We start from the raw sequence: 12,372 nt of genomic DNA on the forward strand, positions 1-12,372 counted from the left end.
TTCAAAAACATATCTTAAATTTTGGTCTGACCCTTGCCCCATAGAGCCTTCCAAATCATAGAATACCCTAAAGCAAGAAAAAGAGGAACAAACCAAACCATTCTCAAAAACTTGTTTGTTGCTATCGTGATTCGAGCTAGGAGTGTATTTGTATAAAATAAATTGGAAAAATAAATTCTAAGTATGAATGATGCGTTGATGCGTTGATGTATTTGCAACGTGTCGATGCGTTAGAGATGTGCAACAGAACGCACGACACTCCTTCTATTGACATTCAAGTTTTCTTAAATCAGACCCAAGTATAAATCTAATTTAGGTTCCTGGTAAGTCCAGGGTCGAACTCAGGGATTCAGATTAAGCTAACGCAGACCTTGCATTGTAACTGTTGTAGGGATTTCCTAAAATGTATGAAGAAATGTGTTATTTATACTAAGGTGTTGTGTGTGTGCAAGAAGATACAGACGGGTTGAGTAGAGAATAATGAATCATGTGGAAATGGATTTTAATGCAAGTGGTATACGTCGATCTAAGATGAATGTACACAAACTAGAATGTGATGTGAATGAGATGGATTGCTTATCTTTGTTTATGCGTTAGACTCTTACTCAACACTTCTCAATGCGAATAACATACAAAACCTATCTCTAGGATGCATGCGTCAAACACATAATGCAATAAATACCAGTAAGTCTATCTCTAGATGTACTAGGTGTTCTACTTGATGTTGGCTTATTTATTCACTCGAATAGTCTAAGCTAAATATGCTTTTACCAATTGATGAAGTTGGCTTAAACGTTTGAAATGAAATTTTGCATGAAGTATAGATACATTCAACATAAACAAGGAATAAACAATGGCAAAGTGTGATGGATCAAATATATGAATTTATAAAGAAGCAGATTGTCTTTACAAAAGCAATACTTAATCAGATGAAATGATGAAAGCGATAAATGAGATGAAAGGAACTGAGTCAAGCCATAGAGTACAATCACTTGTATAAGAATTGGACGAAGTGTCTCTCTCAAGCTCGGCTTCCTCTGCTCCTTGATCGGCAGTGATGGTGGTTCTCTTCCTCTCTGCTCTTCTTGGCACCACAGCACAGCTCTACCATTCATCCCAACACCAAGGTGATAAGCGCTTTTAACAGAGAACAATCCTCTCTTATCAAAGTGCCAAAAAAATTTCATCATCTCTGGACCTTAGTCCTATCAAAATATTAAGAATATCGTCTCCTTGATAAAAGTCTCATTCCAAGAACCCTCATCATTTAGGAGGAAGGACACTCTTATTCTTGACTCTGTCATCCACCCAACTAAGCCTGAAATTTCCTTCATTAGGGATCCACAAATCACCCTTAATAAAAAATATGGTTACCATTACCAATCCTCATTTCAAAAGTATCTTCCCTTCAGAACTTTAGCCAACAAACTGTGAGGATTTTCTTAGGATTCTCCAATTGTGCTTAGCTTGATTGAAGATTCGAAAATCCTTAAAACCTAGACCACCAGCTTCCTTACTAACACAAAGCTTTTCTAACGCTTTTCTAGTGAATTTTCTTCTTGTCCTCCGTTGAATTCCACCAGGATCGAGCACACATACGCTGAAGACCTTTAAAAAGACACCCTAATTTGTTGTTTGTTCTTCAATTGGTAGAAAAGGTTAATTGAAGGTCAATGTAACAATGGAAAAGACAATCTATTTACTTATTTGAGATATCTACCTATTTCCTTCTAAAATTTACAATAGGTTATCAAACTAATAAAATATTCATCACCTCAAATAAAATATCTATATATTTCTAACCAAGACGTCAGATATTCGAATCTATTCACTTCACATATTTGTTGGACAAAAAAATGGTAAGTTTGGGCTTTCTGAGGTGGCATAACTTTTTTTTTAATATTATTTTAATAGCTTCTGTTCAATTTTTTGGTTTTTTTTAATTTATAGAGATTGTTTTATACGTTTGAAATGGAGTCACAACACTCTCCTCGTGATTTACTCTTGGTTTCACCCAAATGATTTCATACTATTGAAGATAAGTATCCTTACTATGAATATCACCATCCCCTTGTCTAGTTAATCTAGGATTTTGATAGCATTTTCAACTCTAACATATATGTATTTTATATTAGTAAACATACATCTATAAAATAAATCATAACCTACAATTTAACCTAAGATGCCATGAAAATTTAGTAAGAGAAATTTGGATCATTGTATTTACAGATTTTATCAAATCATTAATAAGGAAAACAATACTTGATTTCATCTATATATATTGAAAGGTTTCCAATTTTGTGAGTTCATTTATTTCCATGTAATTAGAATAGTGAGAAGAAATTACTCCTAAGCCGATTCTCCATTTAATTCTGAAACTAAACCACAAGTTCTTTTTTGGGGTTATAAATAGGGGGTTGTTTTGAAAGTTCATTAGGGAAAAGGGGTAGATTGGAACTTATTTAGGGAAAAATGGGTTTTTTTTGTTCCCATCCAAATGCGTCTCTTCAAAAGACGCATTCGGGAATATTTTATTATTTTTTCCCCTTGTTCGCTGCATTTAAAAAAAAAAACTGGTCAGAATGCATCTGTTGAACAGACGCATTCTGACACAGCACGCGCGCATCAGAGTGAGTTGACAACTCACTCTAACGTGCGCGCGTCAGAATGCGTTTGTTAAACAGACGCATGCTGACCAATTTGGCATTTTCCCCCCGATTCAGCATTAAAAAAATCCCATTTTTTTCCTTCATTCCACCGTTTTCATCTTCTCCTTTCACAAATTTCATCTTCCTTTACCGATTTCATCTTCTCCTTCACAGATTTTATCCTCCTTCACCGAAACCTTCATTTCATCTTCCCCTTCATCACCGAAGTGTAAGGAGGAAGAAGAAAGGATGGCTAAACAATCATTGTCAAAGACCAAACGATCGTTGAGAGGTGAAAGCTAAACTATCATTGGTAAAAAGGCTAGACGATCGTTGAGAAAAAGGCTACACGATCGTTGTCAAATATCCAGATGATCATTGAGAAAAAGGTAAACGATAGGACAAATGTCTACACAATAGAAGTAAGCATGTAGACGATGGGGTAAAAGACTGCACGATTAGGTTTTGCGTATAGGCGACAGTACACGATAGGATGTAAACGATCAGGTTGAAGTGTACACGATAGGATATAGACGAAAGAAGAAATTTACTATATGATTGGTAGAGAGCATAAATGATAAAGAGAATTGATTAAGACGATCGGCCTTCACGACCGGTATCACTCGTCGTGTAGCGCTATTTATTAGCATAAGAAAAGTCACATGACAAAATGTCAATGGTTTACAATAACAACCATGAAAAAGAAAATACATAATTAACCACTAAATAGTGAAACCTGAAGCTGAAGGAGAAAATGCAGAAAAATGAATGAAAATTCTGTTATTTTCTTCAGTAACGTTGCACTCATTTATCATCCCCCAGCAAGCGAACGAGGAGCTGCCGCGACTGTAAGCTTGGTTTTCAAACTGAGAAAGCAAGGACTAGGTAAGGCTTTTGTCATGATGTTGGTTAGCTGATCCTCAGAGGGAAAGAATCGAACTGAAAGTTGTTTGGAGGCAACCTTTTCTCTGAGAAAGTGAAGATCAATCTTAAGAGGTTTTGTCCGGTTGTGAAGCATAGGATTGGCGGCCATGTAGGTGGTACTGAGATTGTCACAATGCAGCAGAGGGGTGGAGATGTTATTGACACCAAGTTCAGTGAGAACTGATTAGATCCATAAAACCTTCGCGGCAATATTGGACAAACCACAATATTCTGGTTCGGCACTGGATCGAGAGACGACCTTTTGCTTAGAGGAGCTCCATGAAATGAAGCTTGAACCAAGGAAGACACAGAATCCACTCGTGCTTCGCCTATTATCCGGGCAGCTGACCCAATCAGCATCTATGTAGCAAGTTAAAGCCAAAACATGGGACTTTGTTAGAAGAATACCATGGTTGGTCGTACCTTTGAGATACCGAAGGAGCCATTTTGCCGCTTGAAGATGTGAAGTGGTTGGGGCGTGCATGAACTGACATAGCTTATTAACACTGAAGTTGATGTCTGGTCTGGTCGGCGTACAATATTGAAGAGCACCAACTAGGCTTCTGTATTCAAAGGGGTTGTCCAGCAATTGTTCATCGGTGAGGGACAGTGAGGCGCCAATAGCCATTGAAGAATGAATTGGCTTGCAGTCAATGAGTTGTGCATGTTCAAGAAGGCTATGAATGTACTTGGACTAAGACAAATGTAGGTGGTTCGAAGAGCGAAGCATCTGAATACCAAGGAAAAAAGACAGATCACCGAGATCTTTAAGTGAAAACTGAGTATTCAAGCAAATGATGAAGTGCTGAATATTGGCAGGGTTATTTCCAGTAACAATAATATCATCAACATAGATAAGAAAAATAATTAAAGTATGTGAGTTGCGAAAAATGAACATGGATGTATCAAACTTTACATTAGAGAAACCCCATTGTATCAGACATGTGCTGAGCTTGGAGAACCATGTGCGAGGACTTTGCTTAAGGCCATACAGTGCCTTGTATAGCAGTAATACGTGATCAAGGTGTTTATCACTGATAAAACCAGGTGGTTGCTTGATGTACACTTCCTCAAATAGATCGTCATTGAGGAAGGCATTGTGTACGTCAAGTTGTCAAATGTTCCAGTCTTGAGACAGAGCAATTGACAGAACAAGTCGAATGGTAGTAGGCTTGACTACTGAACTGAAGGTCTCAAAATAATCGATGCCATAGTCTTGGTTGAAGCCTTGAGCAACCAAACGAGCCTTGTAACGAGCAATCTCACCAGATGGAGTTTGTTTGAGTCTAAACACCCATTTGTTGTCAATAACTTTGTGATCCTAGGGCAGAGCTGTGAGAGACCATGTATTATTTCTAATAAGTGCTTCATATTCTTCAAGCATTGCTTGTTTTCAGCTTGGATGAAGGAGAGCTTCCTTGTAGGATCGTGGTCCTATTTTATCCAAGTCAGTAACCTAGGACAGCCAAGCCTTTGGTTTGAAAATGCCCATCTTAGACCGTGTAATCATGGGGTGGTTATTGGTTGTGAGGGGTAGGGATGGTATTGGTTCTAAGGTGGTAGAGAGGTTAGGGTGTGGGGAAGTAGGGGGAGTTGGGAGAGCAGAGGTAAGTGGTGGTGAGTGAGAGGAAATAATGGGAGTTGGTGGATCGGTTGATGGTTCAATTGATTGGGAAAGGTAGAGAGGGGGTTGGTTGAGAGGTGTAGATGCAAGTGTGGGATGAGAGGATGGGGTTGGTATAGAGGAATGTTGGTGGAGGGAATGATGGTGATGAACATCGTTGCTATCGGAATTGGCAGTGACCTGATGTAGGGGAGAAGGGCCGACTGGAATAGGAAAGGAAAGGACTTGAGAGGAAGAATGTGAGAGAGAAGCAACTGATGGAGAGTTATCAAGGAAAGGGAAGGCAGTTTCATTGAAGATGACATGCCTAGAGACATAAATTTGACCGATTGTGCGATGAAGGCAAAGATATCCTTTATGCAAGGAAGAGTAGCCTAGGAACACGCACGGATGAGATCTATATTGGAGTTTATTGTCATTGAACGGCCGAATGAAAGGGAAACAGGTGCAGCCGAAGACTTTCAGGAGTTGGTAATCAGGAAGTTTGGAGTATAAGATTTCATAGGGGGACTTATTGTCAAGGAGAGGTGTAGGTAGACAATTGATAAGGTAGATAGCAGTATGGAAAAAGAAGGGCCAAAAGCTATGTGGAATAGAGGAGTGAGCAAGCATGGCTAGACCAACTTCAACGACATGCCTATTCTTTCGTTCGACAGTGCCGTTTTGTTGGGGTGTGTAAGGACAAGAAACACGATGAATTATGCCAAGTTTGTCTAGTATAGGAGAAAGAGCTTTGAGCTCCCCTCCTCCATGAGTTTGGATCGATTTAATAGTGATGGAAAACTGATTTGAAATCATAGCTTGAAACTTAAGAAAACAGGGTAGAACTTCATATTTAGTTTTCATTGGATAGATTCAAGTGAAACGAGAGAAAGCATCGATAAAAAGTAAGAAATATCTATCTCCATTTACTGAATTGATCGGGGAAGAACCCCATACATTGGCATACACTAAGTCAAAGGGAGAGGGTGGACGAGAATTAGACATTTGAAAAGGTAAACGATGGCTCTTGGCCATTTGACAATGTTCACAAACTAATACATTTGACTTATTTTTGTACTTCAGTTATACATTTGGAGAAGATAGAATGAACTATTAGAGGAGAGGGATGTCCTAAGCGACGGTGCCACAAAGAGAAATCTGTGAGTGCTGAGATGAAGGTAATTGGATGAGAGGAGGAATGGACAGATCGTGTAGCCGATGGATTGACAGAGAGCTTCTATAGGCCATGATCAAGTGTGCCCCGGAGGAGTGGACTCTTGGTTTGAAGGTCCTTTACAACAAAGGAGTCATGGAAAAATTAAACATAAGCATTATTATCACAACATAAACGACTGATGCTAATTAGATTTTGAGATATTTAAGGTGTGTGAAGAACAGAGTGAAGGTGAATCAGAGTATGCGATGTAGATGAAAGGAAAGAGAAGGAACCAGTGTGAGAGATGGGAAGGGACATACCGTTTCCTATGACAACTTGTTCACCACCATAATAAGGGATAGGTTGTTGGATGTTGGACAGGTCAAGGGTCATGTGATGAGTGGCTCCAGAATCCATATACCAATCTTCATCGAGGTGATTTGTTGTTGGAGCAGGGGGAGTAGTAATGTAGGATAGCGATTGAGGTGGGGTTGGTGTTGCTTGAGTAAAATGAGCTTGGGGATGTTAAATGGTTCTATATTTTGGATTGTCGATATTATAGTAGCACAGTGTCGTATGGCCAAACTTGTTACAGATTTGGCATTGTGGCCGATTGAAGGATTGGGATGGTTAATGGGTTGTTGGTCGTGGAGCTCGGGTGGGTGGCCTATGAGATGTATAGTTTGTAGCAGGCACAGAAGAGAAAGGAGGGTTAGGGAGAATACCTGGAAGAGCTGAAGAAGGTCGGAAAGATGACTTGGTAGTTTGCGGCCAGTGAGGACGTCGAGGTTGAAGTGAGAGCTGGGCAACATTGGCTTGTATCTGTTGGAGTTGGTCCATAACAGACCGAGATTCGAACTGATAGTTATATGCGATGAGGAGGCTGTGGACATCGGCGATAGATGGGCAATCAGTTATATTCTGAATAGAGGTCACGAACAGATTGTATTCAGCGCCAAGGCCTTCAAGGATGTATGCAAGGTGATCACGGTAAGACAGTGTTCTCCGATAGCAGCAAATTTGTCGGCAATGTCTTTTATTTTGGTAAGGTATTGAGAAACGCTGATGCCATCCTTTTGTATCTTTTGAAGTTGAGAAAGCAAACCCATTATTCGGGCTGTGGAAGAGGATTCATAGATCGTTCATAGTGCTTCTCAGATTTCCAGTGCGGATTTGTACCCGACGATTTCTCCTATCTTATCTTCGTTGAGAGAAGAGTAAAACTAGCTCATGATCGTTCGATTGCACTTCTGCCAATAGAAGAAATGGGGATTGAGTTGAGTTTGTTGAGGGTCGAGGTACTTTGGTGGTTGAGGATAGGTACCGCCAATGAAGCTTTCAAGGCCATAGCCCATGATAAGATTGAGAAGTTGATTCTTCCAGAGGAGGTAGTTTGAATCATTTAACTTGACAGTGAGGGATTGGGACATGTGAGGGAAGTTTGCTACGAGGGATTATGGGGAAGGGATTAATCGATATCGGATTTTGAAAAGGATGGTGGTTAGGGACACCGACATAGTGAGGACGAAGGGGTGGTGGTGGAGGGCTATATTGCAGAGGGTAGAATGGATTTCGAGCAAGGGGAGGGGCTCGCTGAGTAGCGGGTGGGGTGAATGACGGAGAAGATATAGATATGGTAGTCGGAGGTAGAATAGTTGAATGAATACCTGGGTTTGATGTTACTGGTAGGGTGGAGTTTTCCTCAGATGTTCCTGAGCTCGACGCCATGAGAAAGGGCTGATACCATGTAAGAAGGAAGAAGAAAGGGTGGCTAAACGATCGTTGTCAAAGATTAAACGATCGTTGAGAGGTGAAGGCTAAACGATCGTTGGGAAAAAGGCTAGACGATCGTTAAGAAAAAAGTAAACGATAGGACAAGCGTCTACACGATAGAGGTAAGCGTGTAGACGATGGGGTAGGAGACTGCACGATTAGGTTGAGCGTGTAGGCGATAGAAAGTACACAATAAGATGTAGACGATCAAGTTGAAGTGTACACGAAGGAGAGTACACGATAGGATATAGACGAAAGAAGAAATTTACTATACGATTGGTAGAGAGCATAAACGATAAAGAGAATTGATTAAGACGATCAGCCTTCACGATCGGTATCACTCGTCGTGTAGCGCTATTTGTTAGCATAAGAAAAGCCACATGGAAAAATGTCAATGGTCTACAATAACAACCATGAAAAAGAAAATACATAATTAACCACTAAATAGTGGAACCTAAAGCTGAAGGAGAAAACGCAAAAAAATGAATGAAAATTCTGTTATTTTCTTCAGTAACGTTGCACTCATTTATCACAAAACCCTCATTTCATCTTCACCCAAAACAAAATTTCCTTAATTTCTTCCACATTCTTCATTTATTTTCAAATACCAATCATTTTCTACCGTCATTTGTTTCAGTGTAGTATTTTATTTGGTAAGTTGATATATTTTTGTTATTTAACTTTGAATTGAGTTTTTGATAATTTTTACTAACTTTTTTAATATTTGTTTTGTTTACGGTGGATATTATTCAAAGTTTTTTTGGTAAGTTGGAATATTTGATAAGGTACAAAGTTTTTTTTAGTAGTGTGCAATATTTTTCTTTTAATAAATTGATATATTTTTTATAGTTGATATATATTTTTTATAGTGTGCAATATCTGTAAGTATGTTGATATGTTTAATAAGTTGATATATTCTCTATTGTTGCTTTTCTGGTTGGTATTTGGGTGATATTTAGATTTTTAAAATATTACATCATAGTCTCAAATTATTTATGTTTAAACATATAACAAAACCATTAATAAAAAAAATTAACATTCTTAATGGAAAAAAATAAATCTAAAAATAGGTTGAAAGAAAATTTTAACGAATTATAAAAATAGGTATTTAAATATGTTCTTGATGAAAAAAAATAAATCTTTTTAAATGTAAAATTTATATTTAAATCTTTTTTCATTTTTCCAAAATTTTAAAATTTATTAGTAGTTTTTAATGTAAAATTAAGAATATGTGGAGAAAAGAATGGTGATATTACTTTATTTTGCGGAAAAAAAAAACTAAAACAAATTAAAGAAAGAATTTAAAGTTAATAGCGGTATTGGATTTAAACTAAAACGTTCAATTATTTATGTTTAAACACATAAAAAAGTCATTAATAAAAAAATATTACATAGTAAAAATAATGGGTATTTTTTTCATACTTTTAGTAAAAATAATCTTACACAAATTTTTAAAAATAAAAAAATTATTTTTAATTCACGTTGAAAGAAAATTTTAACAAAGTCTAGAAATAGGTATTTAAATATGTTCTTAATGAAAAAAATAAATCTTTTTAAATGTAAAAGTTATTTAAAAGTTATATTTAAATCTTTTTTCATTTTGCCAAAATTTTAAAATTTATTAGTAGTTTTTAATGTAAAATGAAGAATATATTCCTAATAGGAAAAACATAGTTTGTGGAGAAAAGAAAAAAAAACATATAAAAAAGTTAATAGTTAAGAGTTTAGAAACATATAAAAAAAGTCATTAATAAAAATAATATAATATGTTCCTAATGGCTATTAATGTAAAATGACTAATATGTTCCTAATGTCTATTATTTTAGTAAAAAAAAATATTACATAGTAAAAAAAATATCCATAATTTTGTATTGATTTTTTTTTTTTTTTTGTACAATGTTTGTGAGAAAATTCTACAATCAAGTCATTCAAAAGGTATGTATATAGTTATTTACCATTATTTGGAATGATGTATTCATTATTGAATATTGAATATTAATGTTATTGTTAGTAATATTGTGTTGTTGTAAATTTTATGATGATTAAAGAACAAAGATTTATGTCAATATAAAAAAATATTTATCATTGATTTATGGTCAAATGATGATGCATGTCTTGATATTTTGTTTGTTTATTAAAAAAAATATTCCTTTATTTGTATATTTAAAAAATAGTAATAAGACATTAATATAGTTGCCCTAATATATACTTACAAATATTATGATAAATATCATATTGCATTTGCCAAACTACGATGGACGTTGTGGAATTTTTATGTTATATGCACGGGAACATTGTTAATAGGCCAAACGGGATAGAATATGATAAGCAATCATCTCTTTATTAACATGCATCATCAAGTTGACTTCAACACATTAATCGATGAATTATGTATTTTCGACAACAGGAGATGACAGTAATATGAGGTCTGATTCACTACTTAAGGGGATGATATTCAATTCCAAATTTGATTCAAAAAATGTAGTGAAAAACTATTCAATCATTCGACATCAAAATTTTGAAGTCATTGAGTCGAAGAAAACAACATGGGATGTCAGGTGTAAAAGATATGGCAATGGGTGCACGTGGAGACTTCACGTTGTTTGTCGTAAAAAACACAGTAAATTTGAAATTACACAGTACAATGGCTTGCATTCTTGTGTGTATGCGATAGACCACTTGCAGTAAGGTAAGCATATTTACCTCATTAGTGTTGTTTTCATTATGAAAATACTAATAGCTAAAATTTAACTTCTTATTGTTGTAGATGGAATGACAACTATTCTGTAATTAGAGCACATATGCATGTTCTAGTACAATATAGGCACATACTCGATACACATATGCCTAATCATGTAATATTTTATTCATTCATATATCATATATTCATAATGTTTCAATCTTCTGGTTAATTCATTTTTTGACACATATGCATGCAGATTATTTGGGAGCCATATAATCATCTGATCCAACTATTGCCGCCATACTGTCTCGATGGCAATGAGATATGGACATCCAGATGTCCACTCATATGCTTCTTCGTTGTGGAGTGGCATCACCCAGATCGTGTGATGCGTCAATTTGGGATGTTGCAACAAATTCCTCAACCTCGCAACACGGACGCCCGACTTCATTCACACGATCTAAGAGGCAGGCATGAGCGAGACTGGATTGCATATCTGGCTTTTCAAATTACAATCTGGGAAAATCGACGCAGTTTGGTTGTTAATAGACCTTCTATTAACAACAGTGTAGGTACCGAGCCTAGATATATTGAATGGTATTCCACTGTGAGCAGGCGATACATAACTAAAGTAGGAGCATCCTATCACTTGTTGGTATGAGTTTATTGTTTACTATGATTGTTTGATTTTATTTCTTCATTGCACACCAAAATAAATTTTAAAGTCATTAACTTGTTATTCAATTCTTTTTCAATCCGAGCTTCCAAATTTGTCAATATCTACTCAAAGAGCCTTGTATAGACTCACCTCGATATATCGAGTGCAATATTTCGATAGTGATGTTTCAATGGAAGAACAAGTGATCCAGCAAGACATGAGGATGTTCCTATTCAACCCAATGTTCGAAATGAATATCCAACAACGTCACTCAATCAGTACACTTCCATGATGTCCATTCCCTCAACAATTGGATTTTTTCCAACAACCCTCAGTACACTAAGCATGGAAAAAGGACAAACTTCACATGTCCATTCAAATATCCATGACCAGTAAGTTACATATCGACAACGTAGTGAGGGTATACACTTTCTAGAGGAAAGTCAACCACCAAATGTAAGAGGGCGTGGCGATCATTGACACTATGTCACTCAACGTAATCAATCTAGGTGTAATAGAGGATCTTTTTCCAGTCGCAAATAAAGAACATTGTACACATGATTAAATTTGAAATTCAATTACGAAAATGCACTTGCAGTCTACAACACATCCTAAAAAACCTTGACTATTATTTACAATAGTCGAAAGTTAATATCTATACTTTTGCACAAGTTTTTAACAACTTTAAACAAAAAAAAAATTGAAATTAAAAATTAATATTGAGTATTCAAATCAATCATAGCAACTTCTTAATCTCAAAATAACACAATATTGCTATCAAATCAATCATAGATACTACTAAGCAATCGGATAGAGAATACCAAGCGATCGGATAGATATTACCAAGTGATCGAATAGATATTTCTAAGCGATCGGAGAGAATACTAAGCGGTCGTTTGGCTAATACTAAGCGGTCGTTTGGCT

This window comes from Benincasa hispida, chromosome 7 (assembly GCF_009727055.1).
Source record: "Benincasa hispida cultivar B227 chromosome 7, ASM972705v1, whole genome shotgun sequence".
Classification (NCBI taxonomy): domain Eukaryota; kingdom Viridiplantae; phylum Streptophyta; class Magnoliopsida; order Cucurbitales; family Cucurbitaceae; genus Benincasa; species Benincasa hispida.